Raw genomic sequence first — 22,283 nt, 5'->3', positions numbered from 1 at the left:
AGCCAAGAAGGGAACCCTAAGAATGAAGGTGACAGGCAATCACAGCATACACGCAATCCTCAGGTAGAAAGTTAAAGGAACTGCACGGTAATTTCAGCTCTGTACTTCATAGACAAATTGTTGCGGTGTTTCAGTCCACTGGGAGAAATATAGAAGCTTCCTAAAATATATACTAACACATCTATAAAAGAGTTAAAGTATAGTTATGCTACATTTTATGCTCCATTCAATAGAGACAACAATGTCCCTATTAGATACCACAAGATGACAAGTAAAAAGCCAAGTGCCAGGAAGGGGCGACTTCCTTTTGGGTTGTTGGCAAAGTGAAGTTCCATAGACCCTCAAACATTTAAGATTATTGCCAATGCTCTTAGTTACCATCCAGATCTTGACAGTAAGACTATATTGTTGAAGACACTATATATTTGAGTCATATAACATGGAGAAATCCAGCTAGTTCTCACCTGAAAGTGTCATCTCTACTGGCTAGCTTTTATAGTGGTATAAGGTGCTGTGCACAGTACTGGAGAAGTAGAGAAATCATTGATCTTACCCAGTGGTTAGCCTTTAAGTTGCAACAATGACCCGGCCTGTAAGACGTGATCATTAGTGCAATAGAGGCATCACTGTTGTGAGAATAATTAAGAACTCTCTAATTGGATGCAGGGACTTCCCTACAAGTTAAAGCACATACCTAGCACTTTCAGGACCAAGAACCTATGACTAGATGGTCATAGGTCCTCAGGGAGAACCTACTACCTATTCCACTAAATGGACATAGTATTAACTCCTAATGATTTATCCTTATACCCACATATTAGTGCATTGGTCAACTCTCATCAGTGAAGCTTAATTTTGCAGTAGATAGAGATTAGCACAGGGATCTACAAACGATCAAGGTGCAAAGAATAAGAGACTGTGGAATACTCAGCACTAAACAGGACATCTATATTATTCCCATTCCACCTGTGTTTCGGGATCACAAGGGAAGAAGGAGAGAAAGATTGTAAAGGACATAAATGGTGGATAACTCCAAGGAAACTGTTTTTCTGACACAGAAGGGCAGCGACACCTGTGTATTCATAGCAGCTGAGACATGATACACAAGACCTTCACAAACTCAGGCCAGACAGAACCCCAGCATGGAGCAGACCACAGAGTGCCACCCCCAGCTATGGAGGTATTGGCAGTTGGCAGTGGCTGGGAAAGGATAACTCAGTTTTCATTATGGGGGCAGCCCTGGCAGGTAAACCACTGTCCAGTGAAGACCACACATCCAAGAGCATATAAGCAGCATAAACTTCATGAGTTAAAAAGCAAAAAACAACAAACAAAACATGAGGGCATAATGTTGGGTAGGCTGGGAAGTGGAGGAATATGGGAGGAGCTGAGTGGAGGGGTGAATATGATCAAAATGCATGACATTCTCAAAGAACAAAAATTGTGGGAAGATGTTAATGGTGAACAATAGTTTCAAACAAGAAAACTGATTTGCATTTAGTTACATGAATTTCAGCCTTTAGAACACAAGAAATTTTCTCAGTCCTGTCTGTTAGAGGAGTGTTCTCTTTCTTTCCCTAACTTAAGCAAGACAGCAATGTTGGTCACATTTTAAAACTCTGATCAACCCTTCAGGTCATTTCAATGACAGAGAAGGTGTGTTACTTACACACTGTCACTTTTTTGGAGGGTTTTAAAAGTAAACTAATGTAAGACTGTTCACCCTCAGGAGTTCTTGATAAATAAATATGCCACACATGCACATGGAGCTAACTTTATGTCTCCAAAGAAAACCTAAGGTACTCTGTACTTGATCCCACACAAGGTCCTTCTTAGACAGGAAATAGTTATCAGATCCTTTAGGGAACAAATTCAAGGAGAGTTTTAAATCCTAGCATTGCTTTTTACGTCCATTTTGATGATGAAAGTGCCAATGACTAATCAAAGCTTTGAGTCTAGAGTATAGCTTAGGGATAGAAAGGATCAGGGCTGATACTGAGACAGTCTTCCATCAAAGTTTTTCTCCCCTGCATTTAGTCGGGCACGAAGTCCCACTCGAACAGAATCAGATTCAGAGTCGAGCCGGCTTTCTAGTGCTACTCAGAAATAAACTCCTGCTTGATGGTAGAATGGTACAAATTCACAGAATTACATGGTTGCAAAACCTTTTGCAAATGACTTTTCAATGACAGCTTTTTTGTCTACAATTTCTGTATACTCCAGAGCAATTTCCATGAGCTGTGCGTGACTGCTCTGATGTTGGAAAGTTTATTCCAAGGTCATTGGACTATCCCATACCCATCCCAGTGAAGGAGAAACTTTTCTCTTTTTTGTTTCCCCCAAACCCCAAACCACTAAAACCTAGAGACTCCTCTTTGGGAGAATTACAATGCTTTTCTATTCTGATCAGGAAATATTAATGTGCATTCCTATTTGCTATATCACTAAGGACACAATTAGCAACATTTCTAAATTACAGTCTTTGTCCTTCAGAGCCTGAACCATCTATATCAGCATCACCTGTGATGATCATAAAATATTCCCATCCCATGCCCAGCCTTATCCCTGTGCTAATTGATAGAGGGAAGATGAGTGTGGTGGTTTGTTTAAAAAAAAAAAAAAAAAAAAAAAAAAAAAAAAAAAACCTCACTGCTCACACTCTCTTGTGTTTTTTCCACCCTATTTCCAAGGAGATGAGTGCCTGAGAAACTGACTCAATTTTATTAAATATACTCACTAACAGGAGGACAGTAAACTTACATGATCTTACACTCCCGAATCAACGATCCTAGCATTTATTTTTTCCTTCTCTTTTTTAAGAGGTTTGTTTTATTTCATGTGTATGACTGCTTTGTCTGTATGTCTGTGTCTGCACCACATGCATGCTTGGTACCTGAAGAAGCCAGAAGAGAGTGTAGGATCGCCTGGAACTGGAGCTACAGATGGTTTTGAGATGTCACGTGAGTTCTGTGAACTGACTCCAGGTCCTCTGCAAGAGCAGCAAGTGCTCTTAACCACTGAGCCATCTCTCCAGCCCCATATTTTTTCCTTCTTATACATTTTTTCACAATAAAATCTATTATCAATGAACTTAAAAAGTAGAGTCCATACTCAAATCAGAATTCATTCTTTAATTTCCACATTTAAAGAAAATTAAGCGTGAATATGTAAACTGCACAAATCATTTCTGTCAACTGGGACTGGAAGCAATGTTCTGAACATACAAGCCCCAGAATCAATCCACTAAGGATGCTTTGGAGTCTAACCGCAGTGCCTGTGTGTAAAGAAACGTACAACCAAAACCTGCATGAGTCATGTGCAGCTGCAATGCGAATTGTTATTATATGACCTTTTATTTTTGTCCCATGACTGATTGTCCAACTTTAATTCCAAGTTTCCTTTTACATGAACACAAACCAAAACAAGTATTCAGATGTTGACTATATTCACAGAAAAATGCCTCAAAGAACTGATGAGGCACATTTAGTGCCCGTGTTTCCTCCTGCTCTCTACTGTTCCTATTATCTCCCATACTGTGTTGGTAAAGCGGAGAGCAGGTGTTACAAACACACAGAGGACTTGTTGACACACAAACTCAGAGGCTCATCAACACAAAACCCAGACAGTTTGTACCTGTGACTAGCTCTCAAATAATGCTGACTGTGCTATTGCAGTGCACCCTTTTAGAATCACCGATACAAGGTCATCTGCTGCAGAATAATCCTTCTGTACGCTAGATGAATATACGTTGCTGTGATTGGTTTCATAAAAAGCTGACTGGCCAATAGCTGAATAGGATAAAGTTAGGCAGGAAAGCCAAACTGAGAATGATGGGATGAAGGAGGGCGGAGTCAGAGAGTCCCCAGCCAGCCACTGAGGAAGCAGAACGTGCAGAAAATGAGGTAACAAGCCATGAGCCACATGGCAGCATATAGATGAATAGAAATGGGTTAATTTAAAATGTAAGCATTGGCTTACAACAAGCCTGAGCTATTGGCTGTTCATTTGTAATTAATATAAACCTCAGTGTGTTTACTTGAAAGCAGATGTGGGACGGAAAAACTGCCTACAGTCCTCGTCCTACTTCTCTTCCAATTTCCAGTTTCATACAGCCTAGGGTCATCTGAGGAAGGTCTCAGTGGAGGGACTGCCCAGACCAGGTTAATCTGTGGGTTAATTGTCTTCATTGTTTTATTGATGTAAAAGGGCCCTGCCCATTGTGGGAGGTGTCATTCCCTGAATGGGTAGTCCTGGGCTGTAGAAGATGGCTAGCAAACAGCATTCCTCCTACTTGAGCTCCTGCCCTGACTTCCTTCAGTGATGGACTGTAGCCTGTAGGCTGACATAAGCACTTTCTTCCCCTAATTGCTTTTGGTCAGAGTGTTTTTATCATAGCGACAGAAAGGAAAGTAGACGGTTATTTCATTCTCTCTTGGTCAGACCTAACCCTGTAGGGCTGAATGAAATGAATGCATTGTGAAGTACACAGTGCTAGATTCTAAATCTCAAGAATTGCATTCCCAGCTCTGCCCAGAAAAAGCTAAGTATATATATATAACTTCGTCTCTCATCTAAATGCTGACCTGTTTGAGAGAAGAGATTGCTGCCATGTATTTCAGATCTACAAAATTAAGTTGAAGCACTCAGCAATTACTACCTTCTGGTGTTATGTTGATCACGACTCAGCTTTTTATTGATCCGACAGTGTATTAATTATTTATAGAAAATTCTCCGCTTGAGATTCTGATTCAATCACAGATTTGTCATGATTCTCACAGTAACTGTCCCTCATCACCACAGCTGTTGATAGCCGGACTGTGTGAATGTCCTCCCCAGGGCTGCTCTGTGAGTGGACTTCTTCGATTAAAGACAAGTAGAGATTAGAGTGTGTGTTCGGGGCTTTCCTTAACCTGCACATGTATACAGCTTTCCTTAACCTGCATCTGTATACAGCTTTCCTTAACCTGCATCTGTATACAGCTTTCCTTAACCTGCATCTGTATACAGCTTTCCTTAACCTGCACATGTATACAGCTTTCCTTAACCTGCATCTGTATACAGCTTTCCTTAACCTGCACATGTATACAGCTTTCCTTAACCTGCACATGTATACAGCTTTCCTTAACCTGCACATGTATACAGCTTTCCTTAACCTGCACATGTATACAGCTTTCTTGCTTCCCGACTCCCTTCCCACCTAAATGCCTGGTTTTGCTCAGATTTTCCTGGAAGGAGACTCACATATAATGTGTTTTAGGTTAGAGTAGTTTCTCAATGAGCTTAATCATGATTCTACTTACTGTGTGGCATTTAGGGGTCCACTCTGGGGTTGCTGATGTATTGAGTCACTGTGTTGGCAGGAACTCTTGCTGTGGCTTTCATGGTGTGGTGGAGAGCAGGCAACATGGGGAGGCAAGGGCCTGTCTGACCACGCAGCTGGGGTTTGCTCTACTAGGTTTTATTTCCTAGGATCTGACTTCTACTGGGCAGCTTCCTTTCAGTGTTCCCATGCATAATTTACCAGCTTACATCATTTCGGGTTGTTTTTGAAGCACTCCTATTTATTTCTTAGGACAGCTAACCTTGAGAGCACATTCCTTCTGAGAAAATGTTCAGGGGGGCAGAGCTGGAGATATCGGCCTGGTAACCTGTTAGGCCCCACCATGCATCGCTACAATTGGCTAATGGCACACTTGTATGCTTTTGGGGGTTGCTACTTTCTAAAGAGACATAAGGGCTTACATTTTAATAGTTTATATAGTTCCCCATTTTTATGATCCTCCCAGGGCTGTTGCAAACTCCTTCCGTGTCGTTAAAGTCACATCTCAGCCCCCTGTTTTCTACAGCATTACTTCTCCTGGGGGTTCCAGCATCCTAGCAGTGAATTCTCACACTACTTTCTAAGCACCTTTTAAACCTATATAAAGAATTTAAAGCCATCGACTGACTGTGCAGACTCTTTGCTCAGAGTTGGCAGAGACCTGCCCACACAAACACCTGTGAAGTTTACTACATTTTAAAGTTGATAACCAGGGAGAGAACAGAAGACTGAAGTCAGTCTGCATTGACTTTTGATGGAATAGGTAGGGAATAAGGTGCTTTGTGGTGGGGCACAGTAAATCTGGGTGTATTTGCCATTTTCATTACTCCACCTGGAAATACTATTCAAATAAGAATTTCCTACACAGCCTCATTTACTTTGAAATAGGTGACTTTCACCTTTAAAATACGACCTTTTAAAGTGTACTTTTACCTGAACAGTCCTGTATTTGCCTCTTTTTACTCTGTATGGTACAAGACCATTTGCACATCCAGAAATCATTTTTGTAGATACCTTCCTAGGGTATGTACACATACACGTAGGGATATATGAATAACAAAGTGAACAAGTCCCTTCTTTGGTCTGTGGGTTCTACTATACTTTAGTTTACTTTATTGATCCTTTGCTGGCATTTACATGAGTCCCTGCAGAGGATACCACCACACACAGATTCATCATTGGATGTGTGCATAGGAACCTGTACAGTTCTCTTGGAACTAAAACTACAAGTTGAAAGTGATAGAAGACCTGTCAGCCTTCTAAAACCATTCTTTGGCAACAGAAACTTCTGCTATTCCTCTCTCTGTCTCTCCCTGTGTCTGTGTGTCTGTCTTTTCTTTTCCCCACCCCCTTTCTCTCTCTTGTTCTCTTTCTTCCCCTCTCCCTCTTTTCCATTATAACTATGTAGCTCTTTCAGAAGACTCACTTGCTGTCAGCCTCTACTGTCTTCCTTGAAAAATAAGGGAAAGGAGTTGATCTTGTGTAGATGATGGATAGTTCTGAAGTTTAAACTGCTTTTCTTTATATGACAATGCTCCTGCCCATATTTAATTTAATTATGTGTTAAATAAGGCCTGTATATTGTAAGTTGCATCCCCTAAATAATAATGAAGATTTTCAGTGAGTATATATGTATATATATTTCAACTAATTATTTATTTATTTATTTATTTATTTATTTATTTATTTTGGTTTTTCGAGACAGGGTTTCTCTGTGTAGCTTTGCGCCTTTCCTGGAACTCGCTTTGGAGACCAGGCTGGCCTCGAACTCACAGAGATCCGCCTGGCTCTGCCTCCCGAGTGCTGGGATTAAAGGCGTGCGCCACCACCGCCCGGCTCAACTAATTATTTAAAATAGAGAATTGATAGCCTTACCAAAGTTATACATAGTCATACATTATACATTATATATACACACACACATATTTACATTATGTCAAGATTTATTGATTCTTACATCCCTACCCAGGTTAGTATGTCATGTTTCCTTAGGTTTGCCCTGGCTGTTCCATTGATTGTGATGAACTTTACAATTTCGGTATCACACAGAATAGTGTTACTGCCCCAAATATCTCCAACTCAAGACCCATGAAACCTTCCTACATCATCCTGAACTACTGACAAGTATCAATATTTTGCCATCTCTGTAGTTCTGCCTGTTTTAGAATATTGCATAGACAGAACCATAGTAACCAGATTTTCACACTGGCTCCTCCCATGTCACAATATTAATGTATGATCAACATTAACAACTTGTAGTTCAACTATATTGCTGAACTATATTCCTAACTTATGAAAGTACCACAGTATGTTTATCTGTTCATTTCTTGAAAGGTTACTTAGTTGTTTCCAATCTGGGGTGATTATGAAAATAACCACAGGCTATGCAATGGCTGTCTGAGACACACAAGTGCCAATCCTAGAACCCGTGAATCCCTCTTATACAGAGAATTACACTTCACAGATACTGTTCAGGATTATAAGGCCGGGACATTGTTCTGTATTATTCAAGAAGGCTCTAAATATAAGTTTCCTTATAAGAGACGCAGAGAGAGATTGACCACGGGATGGATTGGGAAGTAGAGATTGGAGTGATGTTGGCTCCCATCCATCCAAGACTTGGAAATAATTGTCTCTGTCTACAGAACAGCTGGAATAGTGATGGAGACTGCATTGCTTCTACATATGCAGCCAGGACATAGTGCAGCACAACCAGACCGAGTCTTCCTAGTCACAGTGTGTACCATGCGTTTGTATCTTTGACTTATTTCATCAGTGTTTGCACTATATAGATCCTTCATATAGTTTGTTAGATTTATATCCATGTATTTAGTGTACTTATTGAAGTTTGATTGCTTTTTATTTATTTATTTATTTGTTTGTTTGTTCATTTATTTATTTGTTTGTTTATGTTTTTCCAGACAGGGTTTCTCTTGTGTAATTGCTCTGACTATCCTGGAACTTGCTTTGTAGACCAGACTGGCCTCGAACTCATAGAGATCCCCTGCCTCTGTCTCCTGAGTGCTGGGATTAACGGCGTGCACCACCACCATCCTTCGATTGCTTTTTATTTTATTTTCAAATTCTGATTACTCCCAGCTGGTATGTAGGAAAGCAGCTGACTGCTGTGTGCTGATCCTGGACCCAGTTAACTTTACCTTCATTGCTTACTGGCTCTAGGTATTTGATTCAGTCATTTGTTTTCTTTTGGTCCATTCTTTGTAATCATACTCCTGTGTGTGTGGTTTTGTTATTGTTGTTGTCTTATATCTCCCCAAACTGGAAAGCTCTTATTTTCCTTTTCTTGTTGTTGGTACTGCTAAGAAGTTCAGTGCTGTGGGATGGTCTGTATGTCAAATATGTTGCTGATTGGTCAATGAATAAATCACTGATTGGTCAGTGGCCAGGCAGGAAGTATAGGCGGGACTAAGAGAGAGGAGAATTGAGAGAACAGGAAGCTGGGTGGGGGAGACACTGCCAGCCGCCATCAGGACAAGGAAGATGTAAAGTACCGGTAAGCCACAAGCCACGTGGCAAGGTATAGATTAATAGAAATGGATTAATTTAAGCTGTAAGAACAGTTAGCAAGAAGCTTGCCACGGCCATACAGTTTGTAACCAATATAAGTCTCTGTGTTTACTTGATCGGGTTTGAGCGGCTGTGGGACTGGTGGGTGAGAGAGATTTGTCCTGACTGTGGGTCAGGCAGAAAAACTCCAACAACAGTTCAGCTCCTGATAAACCCAGTTCTGCTTTGCTTCCCTGCTAATCACAGGGACATTAAGACACATTGCTTCAGTTTCTCACCATTAAGCCTGGTGTTAGCTGACGTTTCTGAAGTTGTCGCAGTACGTGGAGGACATTTGTCAGTGGCACAGCCACTGGATGGATGCTGGATTTGTCAAATGCAGTTTTGCATGGATTGATAATTTTATATATATATATATATACAAATCAGTCTTATACCCTTAGGAAAAATGGCTCCTGGCTGTGGTGTATAATCCTGTTCAGACTGTCTCCTTCAGTCTGATAATCTTTTCTGAGTCTTTGCATACAAGCTCAGGAGCAATATTGGCTCATGGCAGTTATTTTTATTTATTTATTTTTGTAAGCCCCTTATCTAATTTACTGCTAACATAATGGTGGCACCAATTTTGTTCTCTTTCCTGAAGGAGATTGTATGTGTGTGTGTGTGGGGGGGGGGGCTAGTGGCTATTTTTAAACACTTTGCTAGTTTGTCAGTGAAGGTAGCCTAGTTATTTCTTTCTTGAAAGGTAACAGGAAAGGAAAACATACTCAGACCTAGTTCTCCAGTCTTCTGCCATGGGGATGTCCTGAAGTTCTCAGGGACAGAGAACTTTGAGAGCAGACCCAATGGATGGGAGGATAAAATCTAGTTCCTTTGGATTTTTTTTTTTTTTTTTTGGTTTTTCGAGACAGGGTTTCTCTGTGTAGCTTTGCGCCTTTCCTGGATCTCACTCTGTAGACTAGGCTGGCCTCGAACTCACAAAGATCCACCTGCCTCTGCCTCCCGAGTGCTGGGATTAAAAGTGTGAGCCACCACCTCCTGGCTCCTTTGGATTTTTAACTTGGAGAAGCAAGACATTTGACTTGCCACCAAAAGGTTATCTTTCCAAGAGGAATTAGTCCATGAATCTTGCCAAATTCGGGAAATTTTAATAAAGTGAGGTGATTGATACTCAGCTTTGGAATTTGGATTTTTATCCATGGAACGTCTTTGTTTATTTATATAACTTGTAATTCTGTGATTGGATTTCCTTAGCACTAATGATGCACCACCACATTAATCTGATGTGGGAAGGTAATGAAATAAAAGGTGATTTTTTTTCTTTTATGGATAAAGGTAATTTTGAACTTATCTTAACTAATGTGCTGTTCGGATTCCTTGCAGGGGATTGTGAGGAAGAAATCTGCAGTGCTCACTAATGCCTGACGTAGAATGTCTCATGGGGTACACAGAGAAGCAAAACTGGTATTTGGGTACATGCTCATAACTGTGGGGATGTAACTGCCCTGCCCCAAAGAGAAGATCAGGCCCCACTGACCCTGCACACTGAAGGCTTTTGCTTTATCCACAGTGGGCTGAGCGAGTAGGAGGCTAGAGCATCATGGGCCGATGTATGGGAGGGAGTGAACATTAGATTCTCCGTGTTGTATCTGCTTTGGAGTGGGACTCCCAGTCTCTTCGTTCACTTCGTAAATTCCTCTGCACAAGAAGGTAGAGGTAACTTTTCTGATGTGTGCCAGGTCACTTCTCTCTCTTTCCTCGGGGATTTGCTGCCCAGCCAGAGCACTGACTCTTTGCTCAGATCCCTTTCTATGGAATAGAGGCCCAAGGAGTCAGTTCCACCCATGCCGAGGTAGGCGTACTTCCGGAACTTAAGAGTGTCTCTGGTCATCTCACTCTGCTATCAGAGCTGAGATGTTTCTCCTGCATGGCCCGCAGCGTCCACAGAGAGCCCCCGTGGAGCGGTAGCTCACAGTTTATTTACTCTGTCTCCAAGCTGACATGGTCCCTGTCATATGTGTCAGGAACAGCAGCAAGACCAGTGGTGCGATCACAAAGCCTCAGTAGGTGATTTGCTCTGTAGCGCCCAGTGCTTTGTAACTCCCGCTGTCTTTTTTTCAGACTGTAATTAATCTAGAAAGAGCCAGCCCCTTTTCATCCAGTTTTGATCAGTTATAGAATTACTAGAAACACTGAATGAATTATCCTAATGGTCCTTAGAGCATCATAGAAGAGTGAATGTTAAGGTGAATGTTATTATGTGAGAAAGCATGAGAGTTCCGGCCAATATGGCAATGCTTTGATAATACATTCTATGTAAATGTAAGTGACTTATAAGACCCCAGATGGCACCTGGCATGAGGAATGAGAGGGTATTGTACTGCTGGCTTAAAATAAGATTGCATGCTTTTGTATTGTTTTATTGTTTTCTTTTACAACAGGCACAAGAAAGGACTGAATTTCTAGTAGGGAGGGGGGTTTAGTAATCAAGGGATCTACTTCTCTGTATTTCCTGAAGGTGTTTTGAGATAATTTTCTGTGGCCTTACCAGCATCCAGCTGTGTTCCAGCTGAGAAGAATGAATTAATACCTTTGGAGCCCAACCTGGGAGCAGGGCAGGGTCTCCCTGCTGGATAGTGGATTTGGTGTGGTGAGCAATCAGTACACAAGTGTGGAACTGAATTTGTTTCCTCGGGAGATGGAAAGAGCATTTCAAGAAATTGCCATCAATTTCCTACTTGCTCATTTTCTCTTGGCCCTTTTACCAATAGCTCTGCATTTTCACTTTCTGGGCTCTAAAATGAGTCAATATGTAGCAACTTCTCCACCTACTGGTATTGATGGTTACAACACCATAGCCACACTGGTCATACACACCCAACCTGTTGTCTCAGAAGCATCAGAATTTGAGTAATTTCAAACAGAGCCGCAGTAGTTTCCCAGATTGTCTTCTAACAGGACCCGGGGGAAGCACACTATGAATGTGAAGTTTTCCTTCAGCAAACACTATGCAGGACTGCTCTGGGCATTTGGAAAGCTCCAAACTACACGGCACTTAAAGCTACCCTGGATCTCAAGGTGCACTTCTCACAATGATCCCATGGGATCCCCAGACCTCTAGAGACTTTTGAGCTGTGATGTGGCCCCAAGCCCTGATTGTTTAGTGAAAGTGACCTTTTTACATTATGGGAGTTTTTTTCTTTGAAATGAGCACTGCCTCCCACTGTTCTCCAGTGGGCAAATTCTTTACTCAATGCCTCAGTGTAACCTAAAGGGGATGTTGTGATGGCTAAAGAAACTCCATTTCATGGTAGGTGTCCTTTTATGATATTGTTATATTAAGATTTCAAAAGTTCAGAATTTGATGTTAATAGAATTCTGACAAGCTAATAGAGCAATAGATTGCTGACTGTTTGAGTCACAAGCTCAATATTTTAGATTGCTTTTGGTTAAATGAAAACTGCAATCTAACTGCTCCTATAATATCTATAATAGGGAAAATGCATATAAAATAAGAATAACATAACAAAACCTGACAGGTCCATTTGACTAATATATCCTCAGGATAAAGCAATAGCCTGGTTGTTCTTACCAAGCTTAGATGTATTTTCTAGATTAGGCCTAGGTTTGTTTAGTTCAGATATATTTAATAAAGAATGGTCCTCAAACCCGTCAAAGATCTGATGAATATGGCATTTAAATTATTTGATGAAAATTACTATGACAGATGGAAACCCCCAGCTTCTAGCAATCGCTCCCAAGGTCACCAAAGAAGATATGAAACAACACAATGACACCACCTGGATTGTTGATAACACTGATCACTGGGCAAGATGTCCCAACACAATACCTGTTGCCAGGACCCAACACAGATTGTGGACAAGTGAGACACTAACAAAATAAAGCCAGTCTTTCCCAGGTTCCTCCTCCACAGGGAAAGCTCTCACCTTATGGGATTGGCAACCAAAGACTCTCCTGATACCTCTGCTTCCAATGCCATGAAGATCACAGGAGACTGGGATGGTGGTCTGGGTAATGGGTAATCTCTGTCATTTTTTTTTTTTTAAAATAGATTTGGAAGCTGTTTGGTCTGCACTTAGAATATATTCTTCTGAGATCTCTGATGGTATTGATGACTAGGCTAGCTATAACTTTGTCAGTTTAGCAGCACCAGACAACCAGATTCTTCCACAAGGCTGCAGACACCTTATTAGTTCATTGATTAATTAAAGCTAGTAAGTCTCTTGATAAGAGAAGGCAAACAAGATTGCCTTACAGGCTTCATATTAAGGGATAAAGAGGTTTCAGACATAACTTAAAATGGCTGTTCTTAATAATAACTACTTATATCTTTGATAAATGATTAAATTTAAAAAAGGGTTAAAAGCTATGTAAATTTTCAAGGTCTAAAAATGATTTAAAATATGAAAAATGCTTCTGATTTCTTTGCCCTTTTATGATATTGTTATATTAAGATTTCAAAAGTTCAGAATTTGACGTTAATAGAATTCTGACAAGCTAATAGAGCAATGACTGCTGACTGAGTCACAAGCTCAATATTTTAGATTTCTTTTGGTTGTCTTCTAAATATAGACATAGATGCTTTTCATCGGGCTAAAAACATTTCAGTTTAATCTATACCTGGCCTTCTGGACAGAATATAATATACAATGTCCATGCTTTTAAGCCCAAGTCTATAGCTGTGGCTAGGACTCGAGGATGTGAGTCTACTGTTGTTTTACAGGTACCTGTTATCTGCTTTTTCTACAATATGGATTTCAATCCAGATTGATAATACTAATATATCTGAAATTTTATGCCTTTTCATGAAATGTATATTCATATAAACTTCAGAAAATCCACAAAGTCATAAAACTTGGGTCTATTTCTCACAGCTCAAAAGGATTCCAGATAAATACAGCCTAAGTTTCCCTATGTGTCTATTCATGAGGATGTCATCTCACTCTCTTCTGTTCTTGGGACCCCTCCCCTTCCTCAATTACTGAGACTATGGGTCTAAATGTTCCAAATAAGTTCATAAATTTTAACTTCTGTTCCTAGCTTGTATCTGTCTCTATAGGTTTCCACTTGGCTGACAGACACATCCAAACATAACTGCTCATGACAACCTGCTCCAAATGACTGTGAGCCCTGAACTTGCTGAAAGCTGATAGGGACAATCCAGCCAATATAAATGCTGTCTCTTCAACTGGTTAATGAACTAGATGCTTCTAAATTCCCTCCTTGACTGTGACTAACATACTTGCTTTCCAAGGCCCTGACAATAATGTCCTAATGTCAGCAGGAAGTAATTACAGAAGTGAATATATCACCCCTCCCCCACCATCTTGGAATGTTAGATCAAAAAGGAATTTTTTACCATTGGAAACCTGAGTCATAGAATAATAACCGGTTCCCACTATCATTTCCAGGTTCCTTCTAGAAAAGGACCTCTGTCAGCCATCACAGGGCTTTATCCCTTCTGTTTCTGCTAATTTCTATTGGCTCTTATGTCATTGATGCCTTGACTAAATGATAATTCCTGTCTGGGTACCACTAACTGATGATGCTAGAATCCCAATATCAGCCCCTGAACCAAACCCCTGACATACAAACTTGCAGATGGCAACAAATGAATAAGGGAAGGCTCACTCTGCAGTTGGTAATAGGAAACGATCTCTGAAACAGCCTCTGCATGGCTATTCCCCACCTCCGTAATCTCACTCAGAATCCAATGGGAGCCAGCTTCCTAATCCCACCAGATGATGCCTGATGGGCATAAGCCTCTGGCTTGACTCCCTATGTTAATGTTCAGGTTTTAGGTCAGAACAAAAGTCTCTTGCGTCCTGGTCCAATTAGTGCCCAGAATAGCCTACTACCCTGATGATAATTTTTTTTTTTTTTTTTTTTAGCAATTAGAAACATCACCAGGACAGTAAAAACGAAGAGTCCTCACAACCTTTGTATCCACTCTCCTAGGAGTCGGCTTAACTGGGGCCATAGGTACTGGAACTTCAGCCTTGGTATTACAAGAGCAGAACTACAGGACCTTGAAAATGGCAATAGATGCAAATGTCATTGTCCTAGAGTAAAATCTGTTGCACACATAGAGAAACCACCCTCCTCTTTAACTGAAATAGTTCTCCTAAATAGAAGGAGCCTATGCAAGGACTTAGGAGAACAATACTGTAGCTTGAGTTTTCCTGCCTGGCCCACAGTCAGGACAAATCTCTCTCACCTGCCAGTCCCACAGCCCCTCAGACCTGACCAAGTAAACACAGAGACTTATATTGGTTTCAAACTGTATGGCCATGGCAGGCTTCTTGCTAACTGTTCTTACAGCTTAAATTAATCCATTTCCATAAATCTATACCTTGTCACATGGCTCGTGGCTTACCGGCATCTTCACATGCTGTTTCTCATCGTGGCGGCTGGCAGTGTCTCTCTGACTCAGCCTTCCACTTCCCAGCTTTATTCTCCTCCTTGTCCCGCCTACACTTCCTGCCTAGCCAATGGCCAATCAGTATTTTATTTATTGACTAATCAGCAACACATTTGCCATACAGAACATCCCACAGCACTTCCCCCATTTTTTTTTTCAAAAAGGAAGGTTTTAACCTTAACAAAGTAAAATTACATGTAATTTGGGAATTTGGGCGTAGCTTCTCTTACTACTTCCTGCTGGAGGGGGGCGCTGTATCTTATGGGGATACAAAGAAAATTTTAGAATTATAGAATAGTCCATGAGGGTGTATCATCTGAGCCAGTTGCCTTAAAACCATTCCGGATGTTGGGTCATCTGGGCCATGGTGTCATAGGAGACCTTTCAGGGGGTCTTGGCTGGTCAAACCTGATGTATCTTAATCTGGAACAAATCCATAGCCTTTGGCTTTCTGTGGGAACAAAAGCAGAGACTCTTTTCCAAAGCAACATATCCTTATATCCAAATTTTGAAGTCAAGGTACCTTTAAAATATACATTTCGGCATAACTCAACAGCTTTTACAATCAAATGTTTTTCTGCAGTTAAAAATCCCAAAGACAACACAATGCAGATTCTCTGTGTAATATACATTTTTACGTGGCTTATTTTCTATATTAATTTTACTGTCTCTTTAAAGACTTTATTTTTTAAAACTATGTATTTGTTTATATAACTGTATATATCACCTTTTTTGTCTCTTTCAAGCCTACGTATTTTTACATACATTTTAAACTATTACATCTGAATCTGTCTTATTGTGAATCTATTGCTTTAAGCTGCAGCAGCTGTGGCTGCTGGCTCCGCCCACCTCAGCTTCCCAAAATGGCTACGTTTACCACCAGCTCTGGGAGCTATTGTGGGTCTATGCTTTTTATCCAAGCAGCGTGTAGCCCAGAAACCTCTTTTTTTTTGTTTTGTACTAGAAAAGGCTAAATCCACAACACAGCTTAATGTGCCACTTGCAGAGGCCTCATTCCCGCCATACAGCAGGTCGAGCGCGCACTCTAGGAACCCACCAGTAGCTCAAACAGGCAGCTGCCGCTCATTTGAAAGAGACAATTAGGAACTGTTTTTAGCTCCGTTTTAGAATCTTTTTTTTCTCAGGTTTTAGGTGGAAACTCTTGCCACCACGTTGGACGCCATTTGTAGCTTGAGTTTTCCTGCCTGGCCCACAGTCAGGACAAATCTCTCTCACCTGCCAGTCCCACAGCCCCTCAGACCTGACCAAGTAAACACAGAGACTTATATTGGTTTCAAACTGTATGGCCGTGGCAGGCTTCTTGCTAACTGTTCTTACAGCTTAAATTAATCCATTTCCATAAATCTATACCTTGCCACATGGCTCGTGGCTTACCGGCATCTTCACATGCTGTTTCTCATCGTGGCGGCTGGCAGTGTCTCTCTGACTCAGCCTTCCACTTCCCAGCTTTATTCTCCTCCTTGTCCCGCCTACACTTCCTGCCTAGCCAATGGCCAATCAGTATTTTATTTATTGACTAATCAGCAACACATTTGCCATACAGAACATCCCACAGCACAATACTGCTTTTATATTAACCATTCTGGGTTATCAGGAACTCAATAGCCCTGCTTAGGAAGAAGCTACATGATTGACAACTGGAAAGAACAAAATGAAGAAGGGTATGAACCTCTATTTTACTGGTCACCTTGTCAGCCTTAGTTGAAACCTTAATCATCTTACTGTTAACTCTAACCTAGGAACCATGTACAATTAATGCTTTAATCAGGTTTATTAAGGAATAGATCTCTACAGTCCAATTAATGGGTTCAAACAACAATACAAGCCCATGAACCAAAGAGAAACATCTCCACGATTTGAGATGATGCACTCACTACTCAAGGGGGGAATGAGAATAATAAGCAGACCCCCTAACAGGCAGCTCAGTCTTCTGTAAGAGATCAGGCCTCAATTTCAGTTTCTGAAAGAGCCACAAACAAAGGAATATCAATCTCCAACACCCCCGCCCCGCCCCCCCCCCCCCCCCCCCCCCCGCAACACACACACACACACACACACACACACACGCTCCCCACCCCCGACCCCACCCCTGCCCCCCACAGCAAAGACAAGGAGGCCTAGTACATGCAGTTCTAGGCCAGGCCTGAACCACAGTCAGCAGATAACCAAATAAGGACAAAGCCTGGGATTTGTCCAGGCTTGCCCCAAAATGGAAAACTGTAGCCCTGACAAGTCCCTAACTAGCCCTGGCCAATTAGAGCATACTAATATGATTGCCACTTGCTTAAGCCAATTGTAGATAAAATGACCTAACTGCCCTAAGAACTTCCCTTCAGCTGTGCGTAAAAGGAGCCTGCGAGCTCCTCTAGGGGTCATCATTTTGCCTTTGTGTGGAATGGACGGCCCAGGCATGCTGGCATAAATAACCTTTTTGCTGATTGCATTCGTGGATGGTGGTCTTTTGTGGGACTTCTCTAAAACACTAACAGGCACAAATCTAGGAACTGAAGAAATCACCTAATGAGTTCCCGGAATTTTCTTCCCGCAGACTTCTGGGAAATGTAGTCTTGGGAGCTGTGACATCACGGGGGGCCATCCAGGAAATCCGCACTTCGCTTTTGGTCAACACACGTGAGTCTTCCTTAAAGTTAGAAGAGAGTCCTGCCCTGCTCTACATTCCTGTTGGGTCTCTGACATGGAGGTTGGTCCAGGGTGCAGCGCAGCCTGAGGCACTGTGCGGGGTCCGGGAGGAGGAGGGGGCGCGGAGTGGGGGGTCTGTCTTGGAGGGAGCTGACCTGGGCTGGGTGGGAGGGCGGAAGAAGCTGCCTTGAAGGTGCTGTGCTGAACTGGCTGGGTCACGTGAGGTTGCAGGTCAGGGCTGAGGTGAGGGTGATAGGGACTATGCCCTGAGTGATGCTTTCTTTAGGACGCTGCGTGCACCCAGAGTCTGCCTTGGGCTTCTGGGACAGGAGAGCTGCCTGGTAGCGCGGAGTAGATGATAGTGCAAGTCCAGGATTGCAAACTAATGATGGTCAGCTGACTGCCTGCTCCTGAGGTGGAGCTGGGAGCTCAGTGAGCAGCTTTGGTGGGGAAGCATGCTTCTCTAGATGAGCCGTTCTCACATGGACGCTGTCAGATTTCTCAGTATCTGTAGAGCAAACGGGGTCTGGTCCTTCCTGAACTCTGTAGCCGCCTAATGTAACGGTCTTGAGGTCTTGATTGTGTTCATTTTCTCTGCCAGTTAAAGAATTAAGAGAGGAAAAATCCAAGGTGCAATAGGTCTCATGTAGGAAATTCTAGAGCACAGCAGACAGAATCAGCTGCTAGAGAAAAGGGGAGAGAGAACACACACACACACACACACACACACACACACACACACACACACACACACACACACACTCCCACACACAGAGGGACCCTCTGCGGGAAGAAGGGGAACTGGAGAAACTGACTCCAGGCCTCACCTGGAGGGCTGGGTTTTCTTAACTTTTGAAAGATCTTCCATCCATAATGTAGGGTAAACTAACTATAAAAACAGCAGTATGTCTGCTTGACCAACAATGATTGTGTCAATATGTCTTGATCTGGCCTTGAGGTAGTCCATAAACAGGGTCCCAGGAACAGGTGAAAAACTCTCATGGCCTTGGGTTCCAGTGCCAGGCTTTTGTGTCAGGTCAGTGGGGTGAGGAAGAACTCACAGATTGTGTGTATTCATGTGATTTACAGTAAACAGACCTGTGATAGGAAAGAAACTCCAGTCCACGCTATTGCACATCCCTGTCATCTCTGCATTTGTGAGGGGGAGGCAGGACCCTCTGGTCCTCCCCTGCTTCATAGCAAATTGAAAGCCAGAGTCTCTGTCAGGAAACATTTAAACATACTTAAATGATGGGATAAATACTTTCTATGGCTCATTTCATGTTTCTTACATTGAGTGCCATGACAAATCCATACAATCAGCACTTTATTGATTACTAGGTGTGCTTACCTTCTATTAACTCATTCCAAGCGTAATTTAAACTTTGTCCCTAACATGTTTTTGTTAAGACTTTAAATTTTGGTGATTAGATACTGGTTTGCATTCACTCTGTGAGGAAGAATTTTCAATGTCTTGCTTAAATATTCCTGTTTGTAGTGATTGTTCATTCTTTTTGGATATTAATCTGTGTTTGTTACTGTCATGACCTGATGCTGATTTCTCCTGGTTTCACTGATTTCTTCCAGGTTGCTCCTTTCATATCTACTCTGAGACGCCATTATTTTTTCATTTCCATTCTGCAGTTCTTGACTGATGTGGCTGCTGTGGTTCCATTCCTGGGTCTTTTTCTGCAGCTGCACTGGGATGCCTTCCCCTGTCCTTACTCCAGAGGTTCCACTGTGTGCAGATGCTTCTTACAGTGAGCCAGGACAAAACCACTTCCTCCCTGTCCTTCACATGGGCACTGCCATGTCCAACCAGTAAAGCCAAGTGCTAATGCTGGTTCCTGCTCTTCACAGGTCCAGTCCAGTTCCCCTTGTTGAACAGTCCTGTCTCTTTCCTCCAAGGCTTCTTTCATTGTGTTCTAATGTCAGTGTGAGGGAGGGAGTTCCTTGTGTTTACAACTCATGCATGAGCCTTGCTGTGTTAGACATGTCATATCTGGAAAACTCTGGAGGGGAGGTGTGCTGGGTCATGACATTCAGTTCCTGTTGATCGATCTACATGACTATGTCAGAGGCCATGGAGAGACATTGCAAAAGATTTGAACAGGGCCAAACATGTTCAAGGAATAAACCTGAGCAGCACAGATTTTCATTGCATTGTCATTTTTGGTTATATTGGTGCATGTCATAGTGTCCCCCATAGTCATTGTCACATGCAGCAACACTTTGAATTGAAAGATGTGTGTGGTTGCAAGGCCAACTCTTTCAAAATCTGCATTCCATTGTTCTCTTCTTTGCAGCATCTGTATGAAATTAACTCAGGTCTATGAGAGTGAATGTCCCAAATCCTTATTGGATATACTCCACATACTGTTGCTTTACGAAGACTCAGAAACAGTATATTGACTATTAAAATCCACAAATACAACTAGGCATCTAATATACAGAGCAAAGGATGTGATAGTTATTTTTAAACTAAAATTATAGTTATATAATTCATTTTTCCAAAGCAGATACTATTCTTTGTCTCCCATATTTGTTCATGCTTTAATCTACTTTTTCAGTCATAAAATTGTATAGCTTGGTGGCTTTAAGCAAAAATTAGTGATTTTTTCATGGCACAGTTGTGTGAGTAAAGCCCTGGGACAAAGATCCAAGAGTTTCTGCTTCATGATGTGTGTGCTGTGTATTGAAAGCACTGTGTTATGTAATTGGTAAATGGGCAATTTTCAATGGAGGGTCACTATGTTTTAGTTCCTGGCCAGAAATCCAGTCCTTCTTTGCCCATCATTTTACTTCCCACCAATGTCCTGCTAGTCTTCAGTTTAGTCTGACTCTCTGAAAAGATATCTCTGAAGGATACTGACAGGAGATGCAAGAGTTCTTATTACATCTACTATGTGCATTCTGTTGTTCTAGGCAATCCTCTAGGACAGGCCACCATTCAATTGGAGTACAGATTTCCACCTCACAATTACAGTAAGAATGTGTAACAATTTTAAATGGATGGCAATGTGCCCCTCTTAAGCTACGCATTAAAATTTCTTCATTATAGAAATGAATTTTGCCAGTCTGAAATTCCTCTGAAATGCTTGCTGTTAATTTTATTGGGTAAAATCCATCCTAAATCATATCCTGTTTACAAGCACAATGCCCTTCATGCATAGTGTCTCACAGGAGATTGGCCCCAGGACAGCAGACGCTTCTCAATGTAGAATGGTGCTATGCTGTGCTGGGCAATATGGCGAGTGATCCTTACAGTTGATTCTGCTTTGGACCTGTTTAAGTTCTCTCAGAGGTTAATGTTTCCTGGGCTCTGGCCCTACTCCACTCTCGTAATTTTCCCTATTCTTGGTGACCCCCTAGTTCTGCAGTCTTACCTTTCCTAATGCTGTGACCCTTTAATACAGTTCCTCATATTGTGGTGACCCCAAACCATAAAATTATTTTCCTTGCTGCTTCATAACTGTAATTTTGCTAAGGTTATTTATTGTAATGTAAATACTTTGGAGATGAAGGTTTGTCAAAGGGGTCATGACCCCCATGTTGAGAACTAGTGCCCTAGTTTAAACAGAGTGGGATCTGATTTTCTTTTACTTACTTCTAAAAGTAGCAACATTCTATACTAGCTACAAAGAAGCTTCCAAAATAATTCAATTTCTTTTCCCTTGAGAAAGTGCTGGGTGTTCTATTCACCAAATTGCTTCATTCTGCCTGTTTCTTGAATATCTGCAGGCCTCCTCATTGCTGCTCAACTCTGCACTTTCTTTTAAAAAAAATTTCTATGTAGTCATTCTTTATGGAGGATATATTTCAGTTGTCCCTAAAGTCTTGTGATGATAAGGTACTCTCTCCTCCCAATTGTGAAAAATATAATGCCCTTGAGACACAAGAGCCAGGGGATTGGAGCTGGATCTGACCTGAATGTCTTTAGCCTAAAGGTGAGTTTGCTTAGTGCTGGAAGGTGCTTTGGACAGTCCAAGGGAGAGAAGTAATAAATAATCCTGCTTAGCTGTTACGCCTGTGAACCATAACAATGACCAGTGTGGCATGATATCTCTAAAGGTGCCACAGTGCCTCTCACATCTTGGCCTTAGCAGCAGCTGTCAAAGGGACTTAGAGGGGACAGGAGACCTACAGAATGCTTGGAGCTGCCTCTGATGACTTGTTAGGTCTTAAATCATAGAGGAGAACATACTAATGCCACTAAACCATCATAATCCCTAACTGCACTCCAAGTACTTCTCCTTAGACCCACACTGAGTGTTGTTGTCACTGCTCCTCAAAGGCACTTCTTTCTGCAGCACAGAGAATATTCCAGAAAAC

General features: G+C 41.7%; 1 pseudogene; it reads left to right on the top strand.

The window, feature by feature from the left end:
- The window catches only part of LOC128113812 (zinc finger protein 729-like), an 87,754-nt pseudogene that overhangs the window by 36,217 nt on the left and 29,254 nt on the right, over positions 1-22,283 (top strand).

Source organism: Peromyscus californicus, unplaced genomic scaffold, assembly GCF_007827085.1.
Source record: "Peromyscus californicus insignis strain IS unplaced genomic scaffold, ASM782708v3 Scaffold_18__1_contigs__length_77618521, whole genome shotgun sequence".
In the NCBI taxonomy this organism is placed as follows: domain Eukaryota; kingdom Metazoa; phylum Chordata; class Mammalia; order Rodentia; family Cricetidae; genus Peromyscus; species Peromyscus californicus.
The sequence above is the reverse complement of the archived record's forward strand: the minus strand, read 5'-3'. Positions and strand labels throughout refer to the sequence as shown.